General features: G+C 47.1%; 1 pseudogene; it reads left to right on the top strand.

Moving 5' to 3' along the window:
- The first annotated feature begins 8,797 nt into the window (after positions 1–8,797).
- LOC103000720 (sulfotransferase 2A1-like) overlaps positions 8,798–12,263 on the top strand; it is a 34,783-nt pseudogene continuing 31,317 nt past the window's right edge.

The following is a 12,263-nucleotide window of genomic DNA, read 5'->3' on the forward strand; positions in this document are numbered from 1 at the left end:
CTATAAAAGTATCGAATTACCATTTTGTACATCTGAAACTAATGTAATATTGTAAGTCAACTATACTTCAATAAAAAATAAAATGAAAAAATAAAGTAAAATAACCAGTTCTTCAAATGGGGAAATGTTTTGCTAACTGATGTTTCAAGGAATGAGTATCTGTTTAAAAAAAATAAATCTTTCTGCTGTTAGTGTGGGAATGAATTTGATCCTTCATTTGGTAATTCACATGACCTGCCATTTTTTTCTTTTACTAGAATGGTATATTTAAGTGTTATTGTGGGACTTCCCTGGCGGCGCAGTGGTTGAGGGTCCACCTGCCAATGCAGGGGACACGGGTTCAAGCCCTGGTCCGGGAAGATCCTACATGCCGCGCAGAGTAGCTAAGCCCCTGCGCTACAACTACTGAGCCCACGTGCCACAACTTCTGAGCCTGCGCTCTGGAGCCGGTGCTCTGCAACGAGAGGCCACGACAGTGAGAGGCCCGCGCACTGCAACAAAGAGTAGCCCCCGCTCGCTGCAACTGGAGAAATCCTGCGTGCAGCAACGAAGACCCAACACAGCCAAAAAAATAAAAACAAATACATGAATACATTTATTTAAAAAAAAAATCAGTCTAGCGGTTGCTGTGGGGACAGATGTCCCTGGAGGCTTGCACCACTGGGGAGGCCACTTCAGTGACCCAGGACGTCCCAACATGTTATGACCATGCCCTGAATTAGGCAGTGGATGAAGAAAAAAGTCTGAGCAGCATTCAAAAAGTAGAAAGAGCAGGTGCTGCGAGGTCCTATGTGTTGCAGATGGTGATAAAGAAAAGCAAACCAGTGGCTCTGGGCGTTCCCCCCAAAGGGAAACTGGAGATGAAGGGCAAGTCTGAAGGAGGGACAGAAGTGCTCATTTTCAGTGGCCAGTGAGAAGGTCTGTAGAACGGACGTCCAGGGAGACATCTGAAGTCCACGGATAGCTAGGTTTAGGGGTCTGGAGTGGATGCCAGGCTTGGCCATCATCTGCAACGGGGTTCGTGAGCCCCAAATAGTCGAGAGGGTAGGTGGGGAGAGAACCCTGCATCCAGGGGAGGCACCAGAAGAAGGGGTAAGAGGAGGGGAAATGGGACCAGGGGAATCGTGGCGGTAACCCCAGTCAGGGCAGGGGCATAGGAATGCGGAGCAAAGGAGAGATTTGAGGGACAGTGAGATGTTAGAATTCTGGGAAGGAGGTGACTCATCGTGGCCGGAGGGTCAGCTGGAGATAATCCCAAAGGCTGACACCCACGTTCTCAAGAGAAGTTACGGGGAGGATATGGAACGCTTGTTCCCGGGACGTGGGCTACGGGGTCCCTTCAGTACCTCACAGAACAAGGATGTGCAGAAACTAGACGCCCACCGTCCTCAGCTGGCAGGAGAGTTGGCCGTCTTCCACCCTGGATCTTCCCATCCACCACTGACACATCTTCCTAAACGTGGGCCTGGGAGACTCAGCGAGCCTCTGGCACATTTGGAGAACTCCGCCCCCACTTTTTCCTGGTGTCATCCCTAGGGAATCACAGGGATGCGGTTTGGGGCAATCAACCCCACCTTTTGTATCAGAAATCATTTCTATTAGAAGTTAAGTAAACAGCTCTAAGGAAACCAAAGTAAATGTTTAGGACACCTTCTCCTAGTTTTGGGTACTTGATTTACTTGATTTGTGGTTTTGCAGAAACAAGTGATACTATAAGGAATCCTGCCCTTTCTGGTTTGATATGTGCCAACTTTTTTAAGATGCATCGTATGGACGTAGCATCCTGCAGAAGAGACTTCGGGGGGTGATGGGTGATCTCGGCTTCCATGTCTGTCTGTCCTTCAAATCCTCGCCACTCCTTTCTGTCTCAGAGGCTTTGCACAAGGCGTATCCAAGCTACACTTGCCCAGATCGCTTCCAATTCAGATCTAAACTCCAGTGGTACCACCTCGGTGAGGTCTTTCCTGACAACTCTAGCTAACGCAGCATCCCAAACCTATCACTCTCTACCACATGATTTTCTTTTAATTACTTTCTTTGCAGCAATGACCAGTACCTAAAGCAGTATCATCATCATTATTATTATTATTTTTACTAATATTATTGTTTGTCTTCCTATGCTAAACTATAAACTCCTTAGGGTTAGAGACACTGCTTCCCCAACAAGTAGACTACTTGGTGCCTAGAGGATGCCTGACATATGGTTCTCTCTCTCTCTCTTTTTTTAAAAATAGCTTTATTGAGCTATAATTCACATATGTAAAGCCCACTCTTTTATTTTTGGCTGCACCGCACGGCTTGCGTGATCTTAGTTCCCCGACCAGGGATCGAACCCATGCCCCCTTCAGTGAAAGCGCAGAGTCCTAACCACTGGGCCGCCAGGGAAGTCCCTGGTTTTCTCTTCAGGCTCACAGCAACCCTACCAGGCAGAGGCGGGGCTGAGAGGCAACTTACTGAGATGGTTCAGGGCAATACTATCGACTATGGTAGCCACGATCAGGTGGAGATATTTAAATTTAAATGAGTTAAAATGAAATAAAACTAAAAACCAACTTTCCTCAGTTGCAGTAGCCTCAAGTGCTCAGTAACCAGAGGTGGCTGTCCTATTGGGCACCACAGATATGGGACGTTCCCTTTGTTACAGAAAGTTCTCTTGGACACGGCTGGTTTAGAGCATGCGCTGCACATTCAGATACTTGGCTTCAAATCCCAATCCTGCCAATGGCTATTTACATGATTATGTGTTGACCTTACACTTTCTGGGTCTTGGTTTCTTCATCTATAAAATGGGGCCAATAATGGTTCCTATCTCACACAGTAGTAGGAGTTCCTAGATGCAAAGGCACTTAGTAGGGCATCTGGTATATGGTCAGTGCTGTCAAAAGTATTAGCTGTCGCTACGATGTCTCCAGTTTTGCTTCTCAGGAAACCGTGGACCAAAGAGGAGAAATGATTTGTCCAAGTTCACAGAGGCAGGAGGCGGAGGAGCTGAAGTCTGATCCCATACTTTTCTGATTTCACAGTCTGACTCTTTGCCTTCACACGTTGCGAGTCCCTTCTGGGCAAATCTCTTAAACTCCTTGCCCCCTTATCTGTTCAGTGGGGCATAAGAGACCCCAGTGGGCCTTCTACCCAGGATAGGAGAGAAGAAAGTGACCGGAGAGCCAGCCAGAGCCCAGGAAATGGGTTGTCAATGTTAAGTAAATTTCAAGCATCTCCGGATTTCCTAGAAGTTGGGAGCAGGAAGCCAGACTGCCCAGAGCAGAGCAGGTCAGAGCAGGTCAGAGCAGGTCACATCAGGTGGGGCTGTGACCACCACCCCCCCACCATGTGGGAGTAATGGCCTGGGTGGCAGGGACAGAACGCTCACCCCTTGCACCATGATGGACCTCTGGGGTTGCTCCAAGAACTTCATGGAAGGTTTGAACTATCTTTATTAATTTCCCTATACAGAGCCGGGGGACTGCTGCTGATGTTTTAATTTCTTTCTTTTTTAAAAAATTTTTATTGGAGTAGAGTTGATTTACAATGTTGTGATAGTTTCAGGTGTACAGCAAAGTGAATCTGTTGTACGTATACATATATCCACTCTTTTTTAGATTCTTTTCCCATAGAGATCATTACAGAGTATTGAGTAGAGTTCCCTGTGCTATACAGTAGGTCCTTATTAGTTGTCTATTTTATGTATAGTAGTCAGTCCCAATTTCCCAATTTATCCCTTCCCCCCCAACCCCCTGGGAGCCATAAATTTGTTTTCTACATCTGTGACTCTATTTCTATTTTGTAAATAAGTTCATTTGTAACATTTTTTGGATTCCACAGATGAGTGATAACATATATTTGTCTTTCTCTGTCTGACTTACTTCACTCAGTATGACGATCTCCAAGTCCATCCATGTTGCTGCAAATGGCATTATTTCATTCTTTTTCATGGCTAAGTAGTATTCCATTGTATATATATGTACCACATCTTCTTTGGTTTAATTTCTAAATATAGTTAGTTTTAATATGTACAGTCCACTGTGCTTGTACTTTTTTGGGGTCATATAGGCTGCTATTTTCTTGTTATTTTTAGAGATTTTAATGAATTTTTCCACACTGAAATTTAAAAAAATTAAGATAAAATTCACCCTTTTAAAGTGTACAATTCACTGGAATTTAGCACATTCACCATATCTTGCCACCACCACCTGTACCTAGTTCCAAAACATTTTCATCCCCCCAAAGGAGACCCCATTCTCATTAAGCAATCATTTCCCTTCCTCCCCTGCCCTTAGCCCCTAGCAACCACTAATATGCTTTCTGTCCGTGTGGGTTTACCTGTTCTGGGTGTTTCACATAAATGCAATCATGTAATGGGTGGTCTTTTGTGTCTGGCTGCTTTCACTTAGCATAATGTTTTCAAGGTTCATCCATGTTTAGCCTCTGTGGGTATTTCATCTCGGTTTAGAGTTGGTATAACCAGTGTATAGATAGACCCCATTTCATTTATCTATTCATCCATCAGTGGACATTTGGGTTGTTTCCACCTTTTGGCTCCTGGGAAGAGTGTTGCTATGAACATTCGTGTGTGCTACAAACTGAATATTTTTGTCCTGCCCAAATTTGGATATTGAAATCCTGGTCCCCAATGGGACGGTGTTTGGAGGTGGGACCTTGGGGAGGTGATGAGGTTGTGCTGGTGGAGCCCTCACGAATGAGATTAGTGCCCTTATAAGAAGAGACAGGAGAGGTGGTTCTCGCCCTCTGCTCTCTGCCAGGTGAGGACACAGCGAGAAGATGGCCATTTGCAAGCAAGGAAGGGGCGCTCATCAGACACTGAATCTTGGACACACAGAGTTTCTCCTCTTATTCAGATCTTACATTAGTGTGGTACATTTCTTAAAACTGATGAATGAATATCGTTGCATTATTCTTAACTAAAGTCTATAGTTTACCTCAGGGTTCATGTTACTGTACAATTCTATAGATTTTGACAAACACCTAATGTCATTCCTCCGTCACCATATCATACAGACTAGTTTCACTGCCCTAAAATTCCCCCTCTGCTCCATCTATTTATAATATGCTTTACTTTTTTAAAAAATATTTATTTATTTATTTATTTATTTAATTTATTTTTGACTGCATTGGGTCTTTGTTGCTGTGCACGGGCTTTCTCTAGTTGCAGTGAGCAGGGGCTGCTCTTCATTGCAGTGCGCAGGCTTCTCATTGCGGTGGCTTCTCTTGTTGCAGAGCACAGGCACACAGCCTTCATTAGTTGCAGCACGCGGGCTCAGTATTTGTGGCGCACGGGCTTAGTTGCTCTGCAGCGTGTGGGATCTTCCCGGACCAGGGCTCGAACCTGTGTCCCCTGCATTGGCAGGTGGATTCTTAACCACTGCACCACTAGGGAAGTCCCTATAAAACTTACCAAAAAAAAAAAAAAAGAATATATTTAAAATACTAAACCTAACTCTTTCGTATTCTATGAATAACTCTAGTATCTAAAGTTGTTGCTGATATGATTTTGCTGGCAGTTGTTCTTGTTTTCTCTTGCTCATGGTTTAGTTGCCTTGTTGAGAATTTTGAGTGCATGCATATCAAATAAAATTCAAAGAATTTTTTGAAAAAATAAAAAAATAAAAAATAAAACTTACCATTAGTGACATTTAGGACATTCACAATGTTGTGCAACCCTCACCACTACCTAGCTCCAAAAATTTTTCATCATCCCCAAAAGAACCTCTGTACCCATAAGCAGTCTCTCCTTCTAGCCCCTGGCAACCACTAATCATCCCTCTCTCTCTCTCTCTCTCTATGGATTTAGCTATTCTGGACATTTCATATGAGTGGAATCATATACTGTGTGGCCTTTTGTGTCTGGCTTCATTCATGTAACATAATGTTTTCAAAGTCCATCCAGGTTGTAGCATATAACAACACTTCATTCTTTTCCATGGCTGAATAGTATTCCTTTGCATGGATATGCCACATTTTGTTTATCCATTCTTCAGTTGAAGGACATTTGAGTTGTTTCCACCTTTTGACTATTGTTACTAGTGCTGCTATGAACATCTGTGTACAAAGTTTTGTTTGAACACCTGTTTCCAGTTCTTTGGGGTACACACACCTAGGAGTAGAAAGTCTGTGTCATATGATAATTCCATGCTGAACTTATTATAGAGAAATGCAGTCAATACATTTTTATTGAGTAACTGCTCTGTGATGGATTCTGGATTCATTAAAATGGTTAAACGGTGAATTTTATGTCATGTGGATTTTACCTCAATTTTTAAAAACTATAAAAAGGGGTGGAGGCTGGAGTCACCCTCAGGCTGTAGGTTTCAGACCAATGCAGCAGACTGTGAGCCCCTCTGGGAGCAAGAAGACGCTTGATCTCTCCCTGGGACTCCAGTGCCCAGAGCAAGCCTTATATATTCACACCCTGCACCAACTCTGCATGACCCCAGTGTGACAGGCTGGGGGTGCAGCAGGCCTGCAGCAGGGGAGCTTGCTGTGCTCTTGGAGCATGCCCTCTAGTGGGAGTGCAGGGGATAAACTAGCAATCACCTGAGTTTCCTAGAAGGTGCTGTGACAGAGAGGAACTGGAGGGGGCAGCTTTGTTCCACTGGGTGGTCAGAAGAACCCCTCTCTGAGGAGAAGATATTTGCGCTGAGTGATGGGGAGGAGCCAGCCAGCTGAGATCTAGGGAAGCATGTTCCAGGTAGTGGGTCAGCTCGGTGAGTTGGAGGGGCAGGGTGAGCAGAGCCCAGTGAGCAAGGAGAGTGGTCTAGGATATAAATCAATGCACAAATACATTTCCCTCCTTTCTTGCCTTCCTTAGAAACGATCCCTGCCGTGCTTTCTAGTGGCCCTGCTCCATCTCGGCTCAACCTTCATAAGTCCTCCATCTCCCAGGTAGTCAGTCTCACCTCCCGTGAAAACTCCCTGTTCCCTGGACTGCCAATTTGGAGGGTAATGAGTTGGGTCCTTTGAGGAATAGCGCCTATCTGCCCAGAGGCACGGCAGGAAGGTGTCTCTGAGAAGATGGGCCCAGAGTGTAGCTGAGTGAGCATCTGCAGGGGCCTCCCCCACAACTCCTCTTCAGCCTTTATCACCTCTTCCCTGCTGTTTCTGTAATAAAATGTACCCTTGTTGAAATGGCTGAGTGCCTGGTTCTTCCACTGAGGCTTTGCATGTGGGGTGGCAGGTGTGCAAAGAGTCCTATCTATCACCTAATTCTGGCAGCAAGCCTATAAGGAGGTTCTATTATGCTGCCTGCTTTGTAAGTGGAGAATATAGAAGACTTGAGTCCAGATCCCAGCTCCACCCCTTACTGGACTGCCATTCTGGGGAAGTTATTGTTTCTCAATGCCGCGTTTTACTCTCTATAAAGTGCGGATATTAAGAGCGTATAAGACCTCTAATCATCACGATCAGGACCAGTCGTTTGGTTCATCAAAAAGTTGGTTAAAAGGGGCAATGAAAAATACTTTAAAATCTGTAACTGTACACACATTTGCCAAAGCTTTGATATAGGACCAGAGGTTGGTTTTGCTTTGTTTTTAGTTTGGGTATATGGACCTACAATTTCCAGTTTGTCCTTAAGTGGGGAGCAAAAACTCTTATACAGCAATTTGAGCGTAGAGGGAGGCCAGGTATACTGTTCTACACGCTACAGTGCACAGGACGGCCCCCAGACCGAAATGTCAATAACGCTGAGGCTGAGAAACATGGGTTCACTTTCTGCGTCTCCTCGCTCAAAACGTCCATCCCCCTGTTTGTTCCCTGCTGTCTCCATGGCAACGGGCACTTATCAGGCATTTAATAACGACCCGCTGGATGAATAAATGAAGGCCCAGGATGGGCAGGGGGAGGCGGGCGTGCTCCTGAGACTCACTAGTGGCCCATTTGTCATGGAGACAGGCCTGAAATGGGAAGTCTGGGTTTCCAACCAAATTGGGAGCAAAAAATAATAATAAATAAACAAAAACGAGCGAGTGAATCCAGCGAAGTCTCTTAGCACTTACTAGAAAGCAGGCACGATCATTTATTAGTGATTATTTCAATAATAAAACTTCCCCGACCCCAGGCAGACCGCTCACAAGCGACCCCGCCCCCACCGGGCTCCTCCCAGGACCCGCCCCATCACCGCCCTCCCCAGGCGCACGAGCTCAATTCCTCATCACAGGGCCCGGCGCGTGACGTCACTGCGCAAGGGGCGGGGAGCGTGCGTGCTGTGTTACCATGGTTACCGCGATAGGCTCAGAAACTTCCACAAGTGATGGTCGAGCCCCCCACAACTGACCCCGAGGCCAGCGAACGGGCCAGGCCACCTGGCAGGAAGGACCTGGCAAGCAGGGCCAGGGATAGAAAACGGGAACGCTGGGTCAGGGACATTTCTCACTCCCATCGGCGGCCCGATTGCTCGGCGGCCACTTCCGGATTCAGGTGCTATTTTTCCCCAGAAAATGACAGTTTGAGAACCATTTACAAGCATTCTCTATCCACGAAGTCATCCTTGAATACAGCCATTGTTATCACAGTCTCCTTTTTACAAACAAGTGCTCCTCCGGTTTCTCTGTCACTTTGAGACTACAATACCCAGAAGTCTCCGGGCTGCTCTTCCCCAGGCCCTCAGTCGGAAGGTTGCCCTGGAGACAGAGAGACGCCGGAAGCCAGAAGAATGAGGCGGGGCCAGATTAGAAGAAGGATTCTGATTGGTGGAGCGGCCACGTCACCGGCTTTGAAGGACAGGTAAAGGGTGCGCGTGCGCACTGCGTTGGCCCCGCGCGCATTCTCGGTTAGTGGAGTCCAGGGGTCCCCAAACCTCCGGCTACTGGGTGGGGTCGCAGGTCGCGTTGGGGCACAGCCAAATTTGCGCACGCGAGGCGCTCCGGGCTGCGTTCCCGGGGCCAGAACTGCGGGCTCCGTAGAAGTGCCCGGGGAGGTGAGTGAGATCCCCGGATACCCTACCCGGGTTTCCCACTGGGATTGCCAGTCTCCGTGGTAACAGCCCCTCCTAGCTCGCATGTGACGTCATAGCTCCCCCTGGGAGGAGAAGGAGCAAATTTGAAGGGGGTGCGGGTTCTGAGCCTCGCCCGCTCCCTCCTCTGGGCTGATATAAGGCATCCTGTTTAGGAGTTTGCACTCTGCATCCTGACCTGGGTCTGAATCTTGGCTCTGTAGCTACCCAGCAATGGGGCTGGTGGCCAGGGTTTCAGGTCCTCATGTTAAAATGGTGGACGGCGTCTTCTCCTGAGACGTGTTACGAGAGTTAAACACTAGGCTACCACACCCACAGCTCTTAAGAATGCTTTCTCACAAGAGTTCAGTAATCATTGATGATTGTTTTAGAATTATTTTTTAATGATGATAAATGGAAAATGGCTGGCACAAAATCGCTTTCGAAAAATGATAGACATTACAGGTTTAATAGAATTCGTATCAGCTCATACCAGCTACCACGTATCAAATACTCATCGTGTGCCAAAGCGTTATAAAACGCTTCTATTACTCAACCTTCACTGCCATCCCATGAATGTAGTTCCTCTCAAAAATCCGCATTTCACCAAGAAGAAAGTCAAGCCTGAAGCAGGTTGCCTCACTTGAACAGGGACACAGAGCAAGTAACTAGACCCAGCACATCCCCTTAATGTCAAAAGATCTGCCCTTAGCCACACGTTTTGCCAACTCTGATATTATAGCGATTTCATAGCAATATCCAAGGGTGGTTTATAGTAAGAAACATGTTTGGTCTTTGTTCCCATTCTTAGGGCATAGAGCTCCTAAAACCCTTGAAATTTCATAAGTAATGAGAGTTGATAAAGGTGCTTTTGATATGTTAGTGAGATGGCTTTTGGCAAGCACGTAAGGAGTCTGAGCTGGTCGCCAGGGGCGCCAGCCTGGCGACTGGCGATTGTCCACGGTCAGTGATTTCATCACGCGTGCCGAGGTGATGAAGCCTTTATAAAAGCCAAGGAGGCTGGGGTTCTGAGGGCTTCCAGGTGGGTGGACACGTGGAGATTTGGGAGAGCGGAGCACCGCAGAGGGCATGGAAGCCCCAAGCCCTTTCTTCACACCTTGCCCTATGCATCTGGTCCATCTGGCTATTCCTGAGTTACATTCTTTTATCATAAACTGGTCATGTGGTGGGAATTCCCTGGTGGTCAAGTGGTTAGGACTCCACGCTTCCACTGCAGGGGGCCCAGGTTCAATCCCTGGTCGGGGAACTAAGATCCTGTATGCCATGCGGTGCGTCCAAAAATAAAAACAAACAAACAAACAAACAAAAAACTGGTCATCTGGTAAGTAAGATGTTTCTCTGAGTTCTGTGAGCCACTCTCACCAGTTAATTGAGCCCAAGGAGGGGGTCTTTGGAGCCTCAAATCCATAGCCAGTGGGTCAGAAGCACAGGTGACAACCTGGATGTGTGTTTGGTGTCTGAGTTGGAGGGGACAGGGCAGTCTTGTGGGACTGAGCCCTTAACCTGTGGGATCTGATGCTGTCTCTGGGTAGATATTGTCAGAATTGAGTTGAATTGTTGGACCCCCAGCTGGTGTCAGAGAATTGCTTGGTGGTGTGTGAAAATAACACACGTTGTAATTGGTGTCAGAATTAGAACATGTAATCCTTTTCTGGATTCCTCGGTCCTCTGTGCCCCTAGGAAAGGCCCCCACCCTCTTTCTTTTTGACTCTGAGCAAGACCAGGACAGCCCACGCACCGCCGAGGGATCCTCTGAGCCTTGGGGGAGTCTGGTGGTGATACAGGGCCCGCCTCACCTGCCTTCCCAATGCCTTTCCACGCCTGCATCATGGTGCCCACCCCACAGGGCAGGGGAAGTCTCAGATGCATCTACCTCACGTGGATGAGAGCCAGCCTGAGTACGAGCTCATTACTATTTCATGAAAATTAAAATCTAAAAAGTCCTCAGGCTGGGAATTCCCTGGCGGTCCAGTGGTTAGGACTCAGCGCTTTCAATGCTGAGGGCGAGGGTTCCATCCCTGGTCGGGGATCTAAGATCCTGCAAGCTGTGTAGCACGGGCAAAAAAAAAAAAAAAAGAAGTACTCAGGCTAATGGTTCTCAAATTGCGGGTCCCCTGACCAGCAACACTTGCACCTTCTGGGAGATTGTTAGAAACGCAAATTCCTTGGGGCCCACTCCAGACCCACGGAACCAGAAACACAGGGAGTGTGGCCAGCACTCCGTGTTTTAACTGGCCTTCCGGTGGTTCTGACGTGCTCGAGTTTGAAAATGATGTGGAGAAGGGATAAAATTAGGATGATTAGGAAACCCGGCTGATACGGTCATCCTGTACTGGGAGTGGAGGGAAGAGGAAGCACTCCAAGAGTTTTCTTTGTGGCTTCTTGTTATCGAATCACTCTTGCTCGCCGCTTACCGAATCAATACTCTCAAATGTTGGTGGAATGGAAAGCTGCCTTTTATCAGGATGCCAGCAGTCTGGGGAGATGGTGGACGCAGCGTCCCCCAGAAACCACCTCTGAAGATTCTGCTCCGTCATGAAAGCTTTTAAAGGGAAACAGGGAAGTCATGTCGGTTAATCACTGAGATGGGGGGTCAGAGTCGTCACCATCCCCCACTGTGTGCAGGCTTGTTGACTTATTGTGATTTTTCTCTAGATGCTATCTTGTCCACACACTTTGAGAGATTCCTGAAGGGGAAGCTAGGAAAGAGATCTGGTCATCAGTTAATTACTTATTCTTCATTTCTACCTCTTTGATCTACGGAAAAACCAACAGGTTAGGCAAGGTATTGTGTGATCAAAAGATCTGAAAGGTGTGTTAGGGCCGGAGATAAGTAGAGCATGGGGGCAGCTGGTTTAAGATTAGTGACAAGACAAAGGGATGCCTTCTGAAGAGAGCTCTTTCCTGCAGAGCTTTTTCCTGCCCAAAGCTGCTTGTATTCTGACCACTTGAAGGGTCAGTTAAGGAGCGCTAGGCTCCTTACAGACACATGAGAAAGTTAAGATTCTTACTCAGTACTTTAAGGGTCATAGAAACCTGATAACCGCTAAATTATGGCAAGATCTGGTCCTTCGTAGTTGCAAAGCTTCACAGCAACCTATAGCATTTACTTAATCTCTTGCCCCTTGGAATCACCATGGCGGGGCCCCGTCGCAGACACTGGGCTTCAGTTGGCTCCAGGTGGTGCTGGGATGTTTGTTTGTTTATTTATTTATTTTTGGCTGTGTTGGGTCTTCGTTTCTGTGCGCGGGCTTTCTGTAGTTGTGGCAAGCGGGGGCCACTCTTCATCGCGGTG

Source organism: Balaenoptera acutorostrata, chromosome 19 (genome assembly GCF_949987535.1).
Source record: "Balaenoptera acutorostrata chromosome 19, mBalAcu1.1, whole genome shotgun sequence".
Taxonomy (NCBI): domain Eukaryota; kingdom Metazoa; phylum Chordata; class Mammalia; order Artiodactyla; family Balaenopteridae; genus Balaenoptera; species Balaenoptera acutorostrata.